Genomic DNA, 17,303 nt, shown 5'->3' on the forward strand with positions numbered 1-17,303 from the left:
CTGTGCATTGTGGAGTTTTACAAAATACAGAGATGACACCATTCTTGCTCATAAAAACATGCAGTTTCTTGTACTGTTCCCCAAATTGCTTTGCAACACACCTGATTCTTTTGATTTCTTTTTTCCCTATTGCTGTGTAAAGGCTATATTAGCACATATTTCTTATATATTTAACAGTGAAGGGATTTTAAACAATTATTGGGTTTGAGAGAGAGAGAAACATAGATTTTGTTGTACCACTTATTTATGCATTCATTGGTTGATTCTTGTATGTGCCCTGACTGGGGATTGAACCCACAACATTGGTGTATTGGGATGGGGCTCTAGTCAACTGAGGTACCTGGCCAGGGCCTAAAGGGAATTTTTAAATGAAAAATTTAGATTGCCCTCTTTTAGATTAGGTGTATCTTACAGTGATGTACAAATTAGGTATAGGGATTACTAATTTTAGGAGATTTTTTTTTCAATGTGTAACGGCATATTTTAAAACTCTGCTCTTTACCCAAGAAATGTATTGTAAATGCAAATTATTTTAATCAAATAATTCAAAAGATACCAGGCATGCTTGCTATTAAACGTTTTATTATTAATGCTTTTCCATTTTTAATTATAAAAGTCATATATAATCACACGAAAGAACATTTGGCAATAAAATATGAAAATCCATAAACCCAGCAGCTGTTACACCTTATAGTCTTATTTTCTTATAGTCCTTTCCTGCGTACTAGTCTTAAAATATTGTAAAGATAGTATATTTATACTTTTGTACTTTAATAAGTTTTAATTTTACTTAATATTATTGACGATCTTTTTTTAAATAAAAATAAATGGAATACTAATTTGTTTTTTGGATAAATCTATGTTTTCATAGTCTGGGTTAGCTTTGTTGTCTACGCCATGTTCGCCTATTATAGTTCAGAAACATTTTTGTGTTATTCCATTTGTGTAATTCTCTTCACCCATACCTCCTTTTCTGGGCTTGGCTTTCCTCAGCTGGGCACAGTCAGGTGCACTGACGCCCCCTACCTGCAGGCTCAGCCTTGTACAGCACCTGAGCCATTTTTAGCTGAGTCGGGGATACATCTTTAGCCTCAGATCCCCTGATTGGTATGACTTGGAGTTAACTTTTTTCATCCCAGACTTTGGATTCATTCTCAGTCTGCAGTGTTTAGACTCTTCCACTTTTAGCTGACCCGCCACTCACAAGTCCCTCTATTGCCAGTTGCCATGGGATCAGCCCCAGGACCCTCATTTTGCTGCTCTTTTCCCTCATCTTTCCTTATCTGTTTTTTTGAAATATTGTTTTTTATTGATGAGAGAGAGAGAGAGAGAGAGAGAGAGAGAGAGAGAGAGAGAGAGAGAGAGACATCAATGTGAGAGAGAAATATCTGTTGGCTACCTCCTGTACATACCCTGACAGGTGACCGAACTGCAACCTAGGTATATGCCCTGACCCGGAATTGAACCTGTGACCTTTCAATGCATGAGACAACACTCAGACAACTGAGCCACACTGGCCAGGGCATCCCTCATCTCTCCTTATCCTTTAATTGCCAGTTTCAGCTGCTTGGCCTGGTTTTCTCTCCTTAGTCCCCCTCTTCCTCAGTTATGCTCCTTTATCCGGCAGGCCCCTTCTCGGCTTTGTTACCCCTTTGTTCCTTCCCTATTTTATCCCCTGCATATTTCCCGGTCAACCTTGGTGTGTGACCCTGTACAAGGGCCACCTCCTGAATTCCGGATGAGACTTCTTGGAATCTTTGATCTTCTGCTGTGTTCATTGAATTCAGCCTACATCTTGCCTAAGTGATACTTTTGGGTCCAGTTCCTGTGACCGGCCCACTAACTTTTCCATTGGCAGGTGCTACGGGTATTCTGTTTCCTTTGGTGTGTGCCCTGCCCTGGGACCAGGCCTCTGCTTATCTCTCCGCTCTTTCCGTGCTGCACTCTATTACAGAGGCCTGAGACCGCGGGACAATGTCAACATGATTTCTCCCAAAGACAAATTACTGAGTAGAATCAAGAGAGTAAAAGAAACATTTTAATGCATGTGGTTACTTTAAAAAATTATCCACTGATTTTTGTGAAATCTCTTCAGATCCTTTTTTTCAACTGTTATTTATCACTTGAAGCAAAAGGAGCAACAGACATCTTGTACTGTGTAGGCTCTAGATGCAGTGCCTATTGTGTCTGGATTTAATGTGACTCACTCATGAAGCTAAAGAACCCATCAGGACAGGCTCAATTAAAACTGGAGTTGCATAAGTAGACTCTATGATGAGCTGTCACTGAGTTGCCTTGTTTATTCTACTTATTGATGAATTTTCATAACTTACTGCTTGAATGAATTATCCAAGAATCAACCTTTTCTTCAAGAATATGCTTATATATTAAGTATATTATAATATATATAAGCATATAAAGAAAAATTATATAAGCATATAATATATATAAGCATGTAATTTGTGCTTATTTACAATCATAAATAATCATTTATATGTAATCATATATATATATAATTTATAATCATTATTTATATATAAATTATCCAAGAAATATGCTTTTCTTTACATATTACTTCATATTTGTGCAAAGGTACTGCCGTAACAAAATCTTGTAATGATTACTCTTTTTACTATTTGATTGGACTGCAGTTTTCACTTACAATTTATATAAAAATGAAACAACATTGCATGTATGCTATTAAAGAGGGCTCAATAATTCTTTCATTCTGTGAAACTCTGGGGACATTCAGATCCTTCCCCTCTTTGTCATACATGTAATTGGCCATATCAGTAACTTTATTGGAATGCCCAACTCCTTTCCCCTAAAATATCAAATAGGGCTTTCATTTATTTAATTTCAACCTCTCGACATCATACCATTCTTATTCTCTCTGAATGATAATGTGGAATTATGTGGCATAACCAATTACAAAATGCAATAAGTAGGGAGGTTGTACAACAGGGTAGAGTAATATTTTGAAATGCTATTTCAGTGCTAGGATTAACATTTTTGGTGAAAATATGGTTCTTTACTTCATCTTACTCTATGTTGTATAATACCTAAATAATAACAGAAAATAGTTACCTTGTTCTTGAGTTTAACTTAGTCATTATGTACCTTTGTCATTGTGAACCACATTTTGAATCAGGCTCAGCCCCCTGATCAAAAAGTAGTTGGTGACAGTGATGCAGTTTCATCTGACCGGTTATATCCTGCCATGTTCCACTGGCAAGAAAGGAAACTGGCTCCCAACCAGCTTTGCTCTCGAAAATATGGAGGCCCGATATTTTTTAATAATATATTTTTATTGATTTCAGAGAGGAAGGGAAAGAGAGAGATAGAAACATCAATGATGAGAGAGAATCACTGATTGGCTGCCTCTTGTATGCTCCCCACCAGAGATTGAGCCCCCAACCCAGTCATGTGCCCATCGAATCATTATCTCCTGGTCCATAGGTCCACGCTTAACCACGGAGCCACATTGGCCGGGCTGGAGGGCCATTGTAACACTATTTTTTTTTTCCCTTGGTAAAATGCAGGAATATATAGTGAGGAAGTTATTTCAGGCATTGGTATTTATATTCATGTTGAAATCTAGTTAAATGAAAGTCCCTCCTAATCAGAAACTAACATTTTATGGAAAGAGTAAATTTAGTTACTCCTAGAAAGATGTCTTGCCTGTTCTTGTCTTTGGTTAATATTCAGAGGGACTTTTCTTTTTCTTTGTAGTTTGTATATCCCTATTTTAAGGTATTAGGCTCGGTATCAGATCTTTTTTGTATTATTACAAATCAACCAACCTTTTACTACTTTAATGTTGTCAACCACTCACTCTTTATTGTTTTTTTAAATGCCAGAAAATAAAAAGCTAAAACCCCACCCTATATTAATATAATTTTATGATTACGATTTTACATTCACAAAAGTCCAAAAATTCTAAGTTATAGTTCCCAAAAGAATCTTAATTCAGTCACATTGCATAAACTGATATTACGGCTGAAATGTATCATCATTACAGTAATGCAGAATACTCATATATGCATGAAGACACAGTTATGGTTGCTGAGGGAACCATAATTTTGGATTTTTTGACTTTTTTTGCACATACAACTTCAACCATGATGTTAAGTTAATGCAGTTTTGTTTTGTTTTAACCGACTCTGAAGTAATATATCTGTTGCTATATTTATCTTAAAATACATTTTTATTGACTTCATTTTTTTCTTCTGTATATCTATAAACCTATACTTACAGAGATCTGATGTCCCTACAGAGAGAACTACCTAGGGGATGTTTCTATATAAAAATAGCTTTTAGGCTCATGTATACCCTTCCTCTCTCTGCCTTTTTCTCTCTCACACACACTGCCTCACACACGTATGTTACATTCTGGCACATTATAGAAGCAGGTAGCATATCCACTACCTGCTGTTGGAAGTGTTGACGATACTGAATTATTTATTCTGTCTTCTGCACTCTCCAAAATCGTTTTAGGGACTCTGACACATTTTGGTCTCTTCCATATGGATACTTCATGGTGGCAGAGTCGCCAGATGCTCAGGTTTCGTGACAGTCTCCGTGTTGCAAGGACTGTTGGAATATTCTTGGGAGAGTCTCGCCTTGTTACTGATTCCTATGGAGTGGTGAAATACTAACATTTCTTGGAAAGTGTTTTTCAAGATAAGGAGTTAGTGCTAAAAGTTATTAGAATGTCCCATCTGATTATATTTAACTTTGGGAATTGAGATAGAGAGCAATTTATCCTAAAATTCATTTTCAGTGAGTTGGCATCGTCTCAACAGTGTATAACACTTGCAATATACATGGTATGGGGATTACAACGAAGTTATTTAAAATATTAAATGTTCACTCTTATAGAACTTAAGCTCTTTTCTTATATATCAACTAAAGGCCCGGTGCACAAAATTTGTACACGGTGGGGGAGTGGGGCGGGTCCCTCAACCTGGCCTGCACACTATCCAATCTGGGACCCCTTGGGGGAGGTCAGACATCCCTCTCGCAATCCAGGACCACTGGCTCCTAACCACTCACCTGCCTGCCTGCCTGATCATCCCTAACCCTCTGCATGCCTGCCTGATTGCCCCTAACCCCTCTGCCTGCCTGCCTGATCGCCCCTACCTTACCCCCCTGCCAGCCTGATCTCCCCTACCTTGCCGCCCTGCCGGCCTGATTGCCCCTGCTTTGCTCCCCTGCCAGCCTGATCACCCCTAACTTGCTCCCCTGCCAGCCTGATCACCCCTAACTTGCTCCCCTGCAGGCCTTATCACCCCTAACCACCTCTGCCTCAGTCCCTGGCCTAAGCCACAGTCTAGCCTCCCTCTGAGGGAGGCGACCTGGCGAATCAGGGGAAGGTACCGCTCCCATTACCCTGCTGCTGCTGCCATTGCTGGCCTGAGCCTGGGCCCTTCGCAGCCTCTGTGGCTTTGTCTGGAAGGACGTCTGCCCTAATTAGCATATTACGCTTTTATTAATATAGATTGCCAATGCAAAAATGAAATGAAGGATGTCAAGTCTAACTTAGCTTTTTATCCCTTATATACTATATCAAACTATCTATCTATCTATCTATCTATCTATCTATCTATCTATCTATATCAATATCTATCTATCTATCTACATCTACATCTATATCTATATCTATTTCTCTATGTGTGTGTTTATGTACATATATAAATATAACTGTATAGCCAAAACCGGTTTGGCTCAGTGGATAGAGCGTCGGTCTGCGGACTGAAGGGTCCCAGGTTTGATTCCAGGCAAGGGCGTGTACCTGGGTTGCGGGCACATTCCCAGTGGGAGATGTGCAGGAGGCAGCTGGTCGATGTTTCTCTCTCATTGATGTTTCTAACTCTCCGTCTCTCTCCCTTCCTCTCTGTAAAAAATCAATAAAATATATTTAAAAAATATAACTGTATATATAATATTAATATAAAGATATAAAATGTGGGTATTTCTGGTCCTGGCTGTTTGCTTTTCCTCTGCATTGTAAATGGAAACTCATTATCTCCCTTCTTTCCAATCCCTACTCTTAACACACACTGAATTGGGAATTTTTCTAATCTTTTAATGTCCATCTCAAGTGTTTTTTCCTTGAAAACTTTTCTGGGTTTCCCCAGCCAGGTCTGAGGTTCCCTGCTTGCTGCTCTCCTGGCAATCTGTGTATTTCCTGACTCTCAGACGCTATTCTGTGCCAGTAGAGGAAAGGGAGGAAAGGAAAGGAAAGGAAAGGAAAGGAAAGGAGAGGGCTGACTTAGAGGCATGCTGCCCTGCTGCGCCCTGTGTGTAAATGCCTCACGTGGCAGCGGGAAGCTCTGAGTGGCTTTTATGTGACCTATGGCCTCTGACCCTAAGACGTAGGCAGTGGAAATTCAGATAACACTGAGACTCAGATGGATGTCTGTAGTGAGTCTCTAGTGCTTATTAATGTTCACATTTAAGTACTTTTGTCTCTATTTTGTAGAAAGGGTGAAACATGATCAAAGAAAGTTTTACTGACTTTTTTTTCTGCAGTGAGTTGGCTTTCTCCTCTTTTAAATGGAGAATGTTTCCATCCCGATATCTAACTGAAAGCTGCTTCTACTATTGAAATGAGGAGGCAGGCGCCCAAACAACACCTGTGACCCCCTTTCTGCAACTAAATCTACAGTGGGCCCAGCTTGGCCACTCACTGGCTAGCCCAGGGAAGGTGACCTCGTCTGTGCTCCTTAGTCACCTAGTAAGGAAATGTGGCCAAGGAAACACGAAGCTCCTGCTAGCCAGAATACTTGATGAGTCCCACATATAGTGTAGTGTGGTAGGTGAGACCGAGAAAAATGCATCTCAGAAAGCTACCATGTCGTGGAGGTTGTGTTGGATGACCTTCCACAATATTGTTTATATAACATTTTAAATTTTCATCTGTTTTTTTTTTTTTTTTTTTTTTTTTTGCCCCTGTACCTGTGCATATGTTACTTTAAGAAAAAAAAGACAACTACAAACAACAGGGCAGTTATTTAAGTTGTGGTTAAAGGAACCATATTTAAAAAATGCAATGTTTTTTATTTATCAAACTTAGTCACATAGAAGAGTTTAAAATTTTCATTTTACGTTATTAAAATAGGTAGGTTTTTATTGTGGGACGTTTTGATCTTTGAAAAACTAGCTCTCAACTGTTCCCCCTGTGAGACTCCCCTCAGTGATATAGAGTAGAAACATAATGCTAGAATTTTTACATTGTTGGCTTGATGAGAAGGAAACGCAGGATTAACAAATGAATGTTTATAAAAAGCCTTATCTTTAAAATAAAAGGGTAAAAGACCAGGACACAATCCTGGGACTCATGTCTTCAAATTATTTTTCTACATCTACTGATGCACTGCATTATTTAACAGTACACGCTCCCAAACACTTTCTGAGTGCCTACTGTGTACTTACACTCCACTGGTTTTGACTTCTGTAATTAATTATCTAGTTATATCCATATAATTAAAGTGGTGTGCAAAGTAGTAATACATTGGAGATAGTAAATAAATTTTTTTGGGGTAGAGGTATTTCTCCAAATGGCTTATTAAGCATCAAAGTCAGGGAAGATTTCAAAGAACTGTCTCAGATTTTCCAAAACAAACATGGACACAATAATCAAAACACAGGAATAATTCTATGAGGAGCATAACAAAATGTCACAAATCAAATGATAGAACAAGTCAATAGAATACAGGATTCTGGGAAACAAATTTAGAACAAATACTCCTAAGCACAAAAAAATTTAGATCTCATGACTGATTATAGAAAGATGGAATATTTAGGAGGCACTTTATTTGTGCTTGTTAATTTTAGCAATAGATATGACTCCGTAAAAATAGCAACTGACCATATTTGAAATGTTTGCTTTTTCATTATTGGGGCACAAAATACCTCTCCTTCCATGGTTGTCAGGGATAATTTACTTGCTATACCAGGAGGCAGGATAATATTATTATTGTTATTGTTATGACTATTGTAATTATTCCTGTTGTCATAATATTCAAGCCTAAATGATGATAGTATCTAAATGCCACTCTAGCTTGCCTATGGTTTGTTTCTTAGGCTTGTGCCTGGACACAGCTTTCTGTATCTCTTTGAGCAGTAGTGTTCTGGCTTGCCTGATTGGTGTGTCCTTAAAAGTGTATAATCTTAGACAGTATTGGTAGGGCTGAGTTGGAGCAATGATAAGATTCATATCCATTGCCTTAGATCTCTGGATTTCCAACTTTCTAATATTTAGAAATAAACTCTAGGGATTCATGAGTGACATGAACTAAAGGGTGAAGAACATTCCAATGTAAAATGATATGCTGCTGTTAAGAAATAGTCTTCTATGATAGATTAATCATGAGGTGAATGATAAATATTTCACATACTAATTATATTAGTTTATGGAGATAAAACACCATATGAAGTGTTCCCAGCACACTCAGCAAGTTAGATGCCTTTTGCATGTTAATTGACTTACTCCTTCAAGGCTGATGATCATGAATCCCTGAAGATGACAGAAATCATTATCATGACATTGTGTATTCCTGATCCCTGTACCAGGTTGACACCACCTTTCCCCAGGAGTTCCTTTTCTTTGGGCGATAGCTTAAGTACTTGATATGTTAGGACTGTGAAGCAGAAAACAGTGCTGGACATATTATTAGGGATCATAAGGAAAAAGTAATGAGCTTAAACAAAAACAACATTAAATAACATTCCTTAGAATTGTCTTATGTGCTCAGATAAGAAGGTAAGTGCATTCTTTGGGGGGGGGGGGGGGGCGGGAGAGACATGAGATGCTATCCAACTTATATTTTAATGGTAGAAGTAAATATCATATTGAACATTTTACTATAAACAGAGATTCACCAGTTTTATTTTCTCAGTGTCATTGAGGGAATGAATGATTGACTGATTGATTGATTGATTCATTCATTCATCTATATGTTTATTGAGCACCTGGGATAGGAAAATGAACAAGGAAGCTATAGGACTCATTCTAAGAAAACTTAAATCCAGAGTGGGGACTGTCATATTAAGGAAACTACCAGATACTAAAAAAAACCAATAGCAGATCTAATATATCTCATCAAAGAATATATACTTTAATGGGGAAAAACAAGATAATACGTAAAATATTGGAGAAACATGTTAAACAGATATATAAAATTACATAACACACCAGAACCAACATTTTTATCTGACACATTAGTTGAATGAAATCTCTAATAGTCCTGACCCGGTGGGAGTGTCATCCGTATACCAAAATGTTGCGGATTTGATTCCTGGTCAGGGTGCACAACCTATCTTGATGTTTCTCTCTCACATCAATGTCTCTCTGTCTCTTTCTCTTTCTCTCCCTCTCTCTCTAAAAATCAATAAAAGCATATCCTCTGGTGAATATTTAAAAAAGTAAAATAAAAAGACCTTCCTTAAAAAAATCTCTAATGCAATTTCTTCTTTAGTCTATTGTCTGTTATCTTCAGTTACCTAGGGGGCACTGTACTTATATTTAGCATTTGTGAAAACTGTCTCTCTTTTTCCCCTCTACTCCAACCTGGTTTGTTTTCCCCTCTCTGTGAAGGAATGTTACCACTAACTGCGATTACCCAAGTTGGGAACCTTTGAGTCATGCTCACCCTCTCCCTCCCAGAATCAAGTCATTGCTCTTCCCATCAGCCCCACTTCTCTCTGTCCCTCTGCCCTGATGACCTGCATCCTTGTTATGTCAGTAGGCTGACTTCTTCCTGTGACCTGGGATGCTGCCTAGGTTACCTCTCTTCAGGGGCTTCTCCTTGATGGATGTCACCTTTCCACAATTTGTCTAATGGTGCAATCACTCAGTAAATATGTGATGAATGAAGGGTGCAATAAAACTGTTCAGGTGAGTACAGTTCTTCTGTGTACAATTTCTATTCTTTCATTTCTCAAACACAGACTGTACTAAGAAGTACAGTTTACAGGAAACATTGAGTCAAATCAGTGTGGAATAACTGAAAAAAGCAGAGGCTTTGGGGCTAGATCAACTTGGATTTGAAACTCATCTCTGCCTCATAGAAACTGCTTGTCTTAGCATCTAACCAGACCTCTTGTGCTTTAGTGAACTGGTAAGATGGGGATAATAAGACACATCTCTTAGGGTGATGATTAAATGAAATGATATATATTTCAAAAACTTGCACGGTACACAGTTCCCTCTCTTCCTTCAGAATACTGTCACATTATGGTGACTTCAGGATTTCATTATCACACAGTGATGATGGAGAGCCATGGTTTTAAATGAACTGGTATTATCTGTATTTGGATATGTACAGGGCAACCTTCCTTATGTTGAAAGTGGTAATGATGGTGGTATTTTATTTGACTCTCATTATTTCAATTTACTATCACTTTTCTTAGCCAGTGAGCAGTCACAACTCAGTTAAGATAATAAGAAATAAGGCATTGTTAGTACAATAATAAATGTACATTGCACTCCCATATGCTAACAGACAAAGCACAGACTTTTACAAACTTCCTACCCTGCATTTGGGCACCTCTGGGTCTGTTGGAAGACCACCTTAATAATTTTATCTGATCACTTATCTTTTTGCTAAACTTTAGCAAACTGTCCCTTCTCCCCGGACTTATTTAAATCGTACTGACGCTTCAAGATCCAAGGCCTCAGGACCCAGGTTTCTGCCACCCCCCAGAATCTTGAGGCTTTTTGGTTCTCCTCACTCTCTCTTTTGTCTTCCAACCAAACCATAGCGTTTAGTGCTTCTCCCTGAATTCCCAGTCAGCCGTGCTGCTTCGTGACGCTGCTTGTACAGGACAGAAGGTACTTATCTTGTTATTGTTATTCAGTGTTTCCGGAATTTTTGGCTTATTTTACCAATTACATTGTCAGCTCGTTTCCAAAAGGGATGATATCTTGTACTTCTTATATTGTCAAGTCAAGAGACCTGACAGTATTTTGATTTGTTGACTTATTGGTAGAATGTCTAAAACAGGTTTATGTATAAATGTTCTGAGCAGTTCATATTACTTTGTGTGTTTAAGAATACTCTTAACAATGAGTTCTGCCAGGCTGGCGCGGCTCAGTGGTTGAGTATCGACCTATGAACCAGGAGGTCACAACTCGATTCCTAGTCAGAGCACATGCCTGGGTAGGGGGCTCCATCCCCAGTAGGGGGCATGTAGGAGGCAGCTGATGGATGATGATTCTCTCTCATCTTGATGTTTCTATCTCTCCTTCCCTCTCCCTTCCTCTCTGAAATCAGTAAAAATATATTAAAAAAATAATGAGTTCTAGTTTCAAAATACATAAAAAATGTTTGTGCACACAGTAACAATTTCCATTTGTTTAGAGATTTCTTTTTTCAATACTTATGCCCAGCCTTCCTTCCTGTTTCATCCTTTGTTGTTACAAACGTAATTATTGAGTGTCTTTTATGGATTAGGCATTATGCCAGAAACCAAGAGTGGAAAGACTTGAGAGGTTGCTGGAGTAGTTGAGATGCCTAAATTTCAGTGACGCCTTTAGTGACAAAGTTCCAACAGGTACCGTGTAATTTGTCTCCTTAAGCCTCCGCAGAGAAGCCAGAGCGCCGGTGTCTGCGGAGTGCACAGGTGTTAAGAAGCCAGGTGGAGGTGTGGCTCAGTGGCAGGTCCTCCTGCAGACCTGGATTCCGTGCCTCCTGTGCAAGTGTTCTTTACACGGTGCCCTCCTGGCCAGCACACCACGGGACAGCTTTTGGGAACCAGGATACTCTTTTCTAAGCAGCCTGTAAATTACTCATCACAAGAAGCTAGGAAATGAAATGACTACATTTCCTTTCCTTTTAGATAGGATTTTAATCTTGTATTCTTAGTTGTCTTAGCAAATGGAAACATTTTGTTATGCAGTATTCTTGAAGGTTTTTGAAAATCCATAGCATTTAAACGTGTAGTAAAGGTGTTCTAATTAAGATGAAGGAGCTGGCAACTGAAGCATGCTGGCTGAAAATGAAATTTGTGTATCAATGATTAATGAATATTAGAACTCAGTTATCTTTCTACACAGGTTTTACAAATTACAAAAGAATATTTAAGCCAAAGGCTTTTGAAATGTTTGGGAGTGATTTTCATGTAGGCCTGTATGTTTTATTGAACTGCTGTTATATTGAATCACGATTTACAAACATTGGAGGTGATAATGCAAAGGAAAAGCTAGTACTCCATTCTTCCCTCTTTATGTCTAGTTCATCAGCAAACCTGGTGGTGCTGTCCGCAAACCCAGCCAGGCCACTGCTCCTCACCTGACATCTTAGCCCAGCCACCCTCCTTTCTCCTCTCCTTCCTGTTCTTCCTTCCTCCAAACTGATTCCTCACGATCTGTTTTCCATTGATAGTAAGTAAAATTTTCTGATGTGAAAAAGCAATAAAAAAACTTATGAAATACATAAACTTAATAGAAATATAAGAGATTATGCAATCAAAAATGTAAAGCTTTATGTATATGAATATAAAAATCATGCCTTAGGGGTGTTATGCATATCACATTATTAAATATATTAAAATCATATGTTTTAAGAATAATTTTTAAAATAGTAGAACAACATGTTGTGTTAAGTGTTACTAGCAAAAAATCCCTATCTAACAATGTATTTATATATATATATATATATATATATATATATGTAATTAGAAAGTAAAAGGAACAAGAGTAAATGCACTCGAGATACATATATACTTTTGTATTTTCCCTGCTTAAATCCTTCAGTTTGTACCTATTGTTGTTAACATAAAATCCACAGTTATGTTCATGTCTTCCAGAGGCCCATTGATTTCCTCAGGCTCTTCTCTGGCCATTTTCTTATTGAATGAATTGCTCCAGCCTCCTGGGTCTTTAGTTCCTCAACCTGTCAATTTTCATCTTGCCTTAGCTACTTTGTTTCCTATTTTATGTCTGTCATTTAGTCTAGTATCTTGCAAATGATGATTCTCAACATACAATTGGCTAAATGATTGCTGGAATGCAAATAGTGGCTATCTCTTTTTGGGGTGGTTGTGGGTGATATTTCTTTAATTTATATATATTTTTTGTACTTAAAACATTTCTGCAATGAATATGTGTTTTCTAATTATCAGAAGGAAAAAGGAAATAGTGTCATTCCAGAATTGGAGAGCCTGGCCAGGAGGAACTTCACAATTAGATTACTAGAATCCAGTCAAGGATCTGTACAAGCAGATCAATTAAGTGAGGAAATGCATTCAGGTGCCATGGGTGGAGTGTTAGGTTAAGTCAAGCTGGTCCATTCAGAGCTGTGCTTTCCTACACAGCAGGCATTACTGTATGGCTCTTTAGTTTATACTTAAGTTAATTAAATTAAATTAAATTTAAAGTTCAGTTCCTTGGTTGCACTCGCTACATTTCAAGTGCTGGATAGCCATATGTAGCTAGTCGCTACTATATTAGAGAGTACAGATATAGAACATTTCCATCATCGTAGAAAATGCTACATCACAGCAAGTACAGGGTCTACAGTCCTGGAGAGGGGAAATCAAGGGACAGGAATCAGAAAAGAACAAAGACTTTGGGAATGAGTCTGAGCAACGTGAATCTGGACAAGGCATTGAGTGAAGCCACACAGCTGGAAGAACGGAATTGACTCTTTTGGCCAGGGCCTACGGAGCCCTACAATGAATCATTCAGTATGAGTGACAACCCAAACCGGTATCTGTGTCAACCTGTGTAATATATCCTGATTTGTTTTAAGTGGTTGGGGGTGAGTGGGTAGGGCAGCTGTTGAAAAGATTTCATGGGGCAGGAATGAGGAATGAGGGAGTATGACTAGATTATGTGTCGTGGTGGCTGAATACTGAACGCCTGTCTCTGTTTCTCCTTTCGTTGTTTTTCCATTTCCTTTAAGATACAGAGTTGTGCATCCTGATAATAGTGTCCTCACTCCTACATTGCTTAAATGTACCTCAGCATCTCTTTTTACATATTAAGGCAGCAGGGTGAAAGGCAAGCAACCAGTTTATTCAAGAAAAGGATAAAACCTCGAATGTTGAATTTCACTGCGTTGAATGATTTTGTATTTCTCAAGCAAATATGACTCAGATGGCAGATATACTGGGCACTGAGAACAATCGGACCGTGTGAAGGGACACAATCCCAAATACATGGAAAGGTGCTAACGTGCCGGCAGCCTGAGCCTTTTGGATTCTAATAGTGGCTTACTTATACTTTTCGTGAGATGGTAACTTAATGATGTAGCCGCCAATTTGAATTTAGCAGACATTTTAAATATAGGTTTCTCTTACAGAGACAAAAGTTGCAATTTAAAGCTCTTTGGTGGTCTAAAAACAGCTTAATTCTGTAGTCGCGTGGTAATAAGTACTAATCCAGCTTATGCAGTGATTGTAGTATGTCATGTTTGTGAAAGATTGCCCAACTGCTTTCTCTGGGTTTTATGTTAATTTAAAAATATTAAACATAAAACCTTATAACATCTTCACGCTGAGATAAACTGTTCAATTTAACGTGTGCTCAAGCAGCAGCTGTCAGGAATTATCTTGTTCCTACTGGTGTTCGCTATCACCTTGTGCCCTTTCCTGCCAGACTCGCAGTGTGGGATGCTAAAGCTCACCTTGCTAGGATTTATTGCTTGAATAATACCTGAGGCAAGAGGAATGTGGGGAGCCAAGGGATTAGCTGCTGATGGAGTGCTGTCACTCATTGTATGATTGTAAACTTTGTTTTTCAATTGATGGAAGGAAGCAAAGTGAAAATTGCCTATAAGTCACACCTGCATTCCTTTTGAGGGCCTATTCATTGCTTATTTTGGGGAATCATCGAGCTGAATATTTGAGGAGTTGCTTATTGGCCAATTTAACTACCCTTTACAAGTGAAAAAGCAGAGACCTGTTTTACTAATGATAGAGCTAATTTCCACAAATTAGGAGCATGAGGACTATTTCAAGATCAGCAATAAAAATATAATGAATTTCCTGTTAATGACTGAAGAAACTACAGGAAGTGTTGGCGTGGTTAATATTTTGAAAATCATCGCCATTTCATTTCTGAATGTATTGCATTGTTTCATTTGGGAGTTTGACTTGGAAGGCAGTGATCAGCTCGTAGGATGAGAAGAGGAGGGGTGTGGTAGGAGTAGGACTCACCTTGGTTAAACATTTTCTACTGATTTATCAGGTCCACCCTGAGGATAATTCTCATGTAGGAAATTAACAGTTGGATTATGACTAAAAGTGCATATATGATGGATTTATTGCCTATGGCATGTAGCATAGTTTTCCCTTCTACTTAAGGCCATTTTGTGCGTATTCCCCAAAATTGTAGTTTTATAATGTATAACTTAACAAAAATTTGCAAGACTAGATCAATGAATTACAATATGCCAATCACTTAATTGTTAATATCTGCACATGTTTTTATTTCTCTATGTAAATATATACATATGCATATTTATTATTAGTAGCCTTTTGACTGGACAATTTAAGATTTAGTTGCAGACATCATGTAACTTCACACATAAACAATTCAACAGTCGTCCTAAAAAGAAAGATAATATCCTATATAAACCCATTAAAATTATTAAACTTAAGAAATTTAAGCCTGATGAAAATTTACAATCTTATATTCAGCCCATATTCAGAATCTCCCTGTTGTCTGCATAATTCCTTTATAGCTGCTTTTTCCCTACCCAGTATCAGAGTGGCATTTTGCTTTGGGGTTTCTTTATTTTCCTTTAATCTATATATATATTTTTTCTTTAATGACATTGACCTTCTTGGAGATCCAGCCCAGTTATTTTGCAAGATATGTGTCCATTTCCTCATGACCAAATTCAGATCAGGCTTTTCTGGCAGATTTGTATCTTTCTCATTGGTGATTTGAATCTTTCTCAGGATATTGTATTGGGAAATACAAGATATGAATTTGTCCCATTAGGTCATATTTAGTTTGATCACTTGGATGAATTCATGTATACCAAATTTCTCCATTTTAAAGGTACCATTTTTTCTTTGTAATTAACAATTAATAAGGGGACCACATTTAATGAATTTTTCTACCTTGTGTGTGAAAAATGTTGAACTTACTCAGGTCTTAATGATTAAGAATGGGTTTGTATGTTGGGGCTGGGAGTGGGGATACAGGGAAAGGGGGAGAATTTTCCAATAAATAGACCCACAAGTGGCCATCTAGTTTCTTTTAAGGAAAATATTGATTGAGATTAATGTTTTATTGTTCTCTCTACTAAGGATAAGATTTGTAGATAAGCAAATACCTTCATATTTCAGAATTTTCAATTTTAGTTCTTGAAAGACTTGTATGAGGTGGTGGTGGGAATATTTTTGGTGAAAATAGGGCATTTTTTGGCCATAGTTTTTTTCTTTGCTTTAGTTAGGTACGCGGAGACAATTTAAACAATCGTGTATCTCCTTTGTAAGATTTTTAATTTTTTTTTTTTTACTTTAGAGCAACAAACCATGACATTAATATAGCAATGTGGGTGTAAAATTGAGATCACTGCTTTTTGATCAGATGTGCCTTTTGTAGCCCATGAAGAAGACACTTGAATTCCTCTTTATGATACATGCACTTATTATGAAATCACTCTTCTCATGTGAAAGGCTAGTGCTGCAGATCATATAAACACCTGAAGTTAGCCGTTTGGCTTGTCAGCCAGGGCGGATTTATAGGAGTTGTAATCATGGTAATAACAAGGATGATATTTTGTATTTATTAAGTACAGAAAAATGCATTTGCAATGTAACTCGCCCATGACCAATTCATGTCCCTGGCGTAATGGAAAGCACTTGGGGCTGCGAGACCGGGAGCCCTGCTTTGCCACTTTCCAACAGTGTGATTCCAGGAACACTCCTAACCTTCCCGAACCTCATTTTTTAGACTGGGAATTAAAGCTGCAAGGGTCAAATGGTGCTGCATTATGTTATAAAGGTGGTATTCCATCAAAATTGTACCATCTAAATGTACTTGGCTGCTCAGGGACTGTAATTTGCACCTCCTGTGTCCATACGTGGTAGATACCTCGTTAGTGAAACATTTTCAGGCTGTCCCAGGCAGTTCTCTCTCCTTCCTGTTTGTAACTTCAGTACTTTGTGTACGTCACTATGACAGGCAGCATTCATTGCAGTGGGCAGCCTTGTCCGTCTTTTCTGTTCTTCCTGGCTAGACCCTGGCACGTAGTAGGCATTTAGTAAGTGTTTGGGGAAGGAGTGAGTTGATAGACACTTTCCTTTATAAACATGGTAGGTAAGCTTTCAGTTTCCTCCCC

General features: G+C 38.1%; 1 protein-coding gene across 2 annotated transcripts in view; it reads left to right on the forward strand.

The window, feature by feature from the left end:
- GTDC1 (glycosyltransferase like domain containing 1) overlaps positions 1-17,303 on the forward strand; it is a 361,495-nt gene that overhangs the window by 156,508 nt on the left and 187,684 nt on the right. The gene's annotated exons all lie outside the window — the stretch shown is intronic.

This window comes from Myotis nattereri (genome assembly GCF_964212035.1).
Source record: "Myotis nattereri genome assembly, chromosome: 7".
Classification (NCBI taxonomy): domain Eukaryota; kingdom Metazoa; phylum Chordata; class Mammalia; order Chiroptera; family Vespertilionidae; genus Myotis; species Myotis nattereri.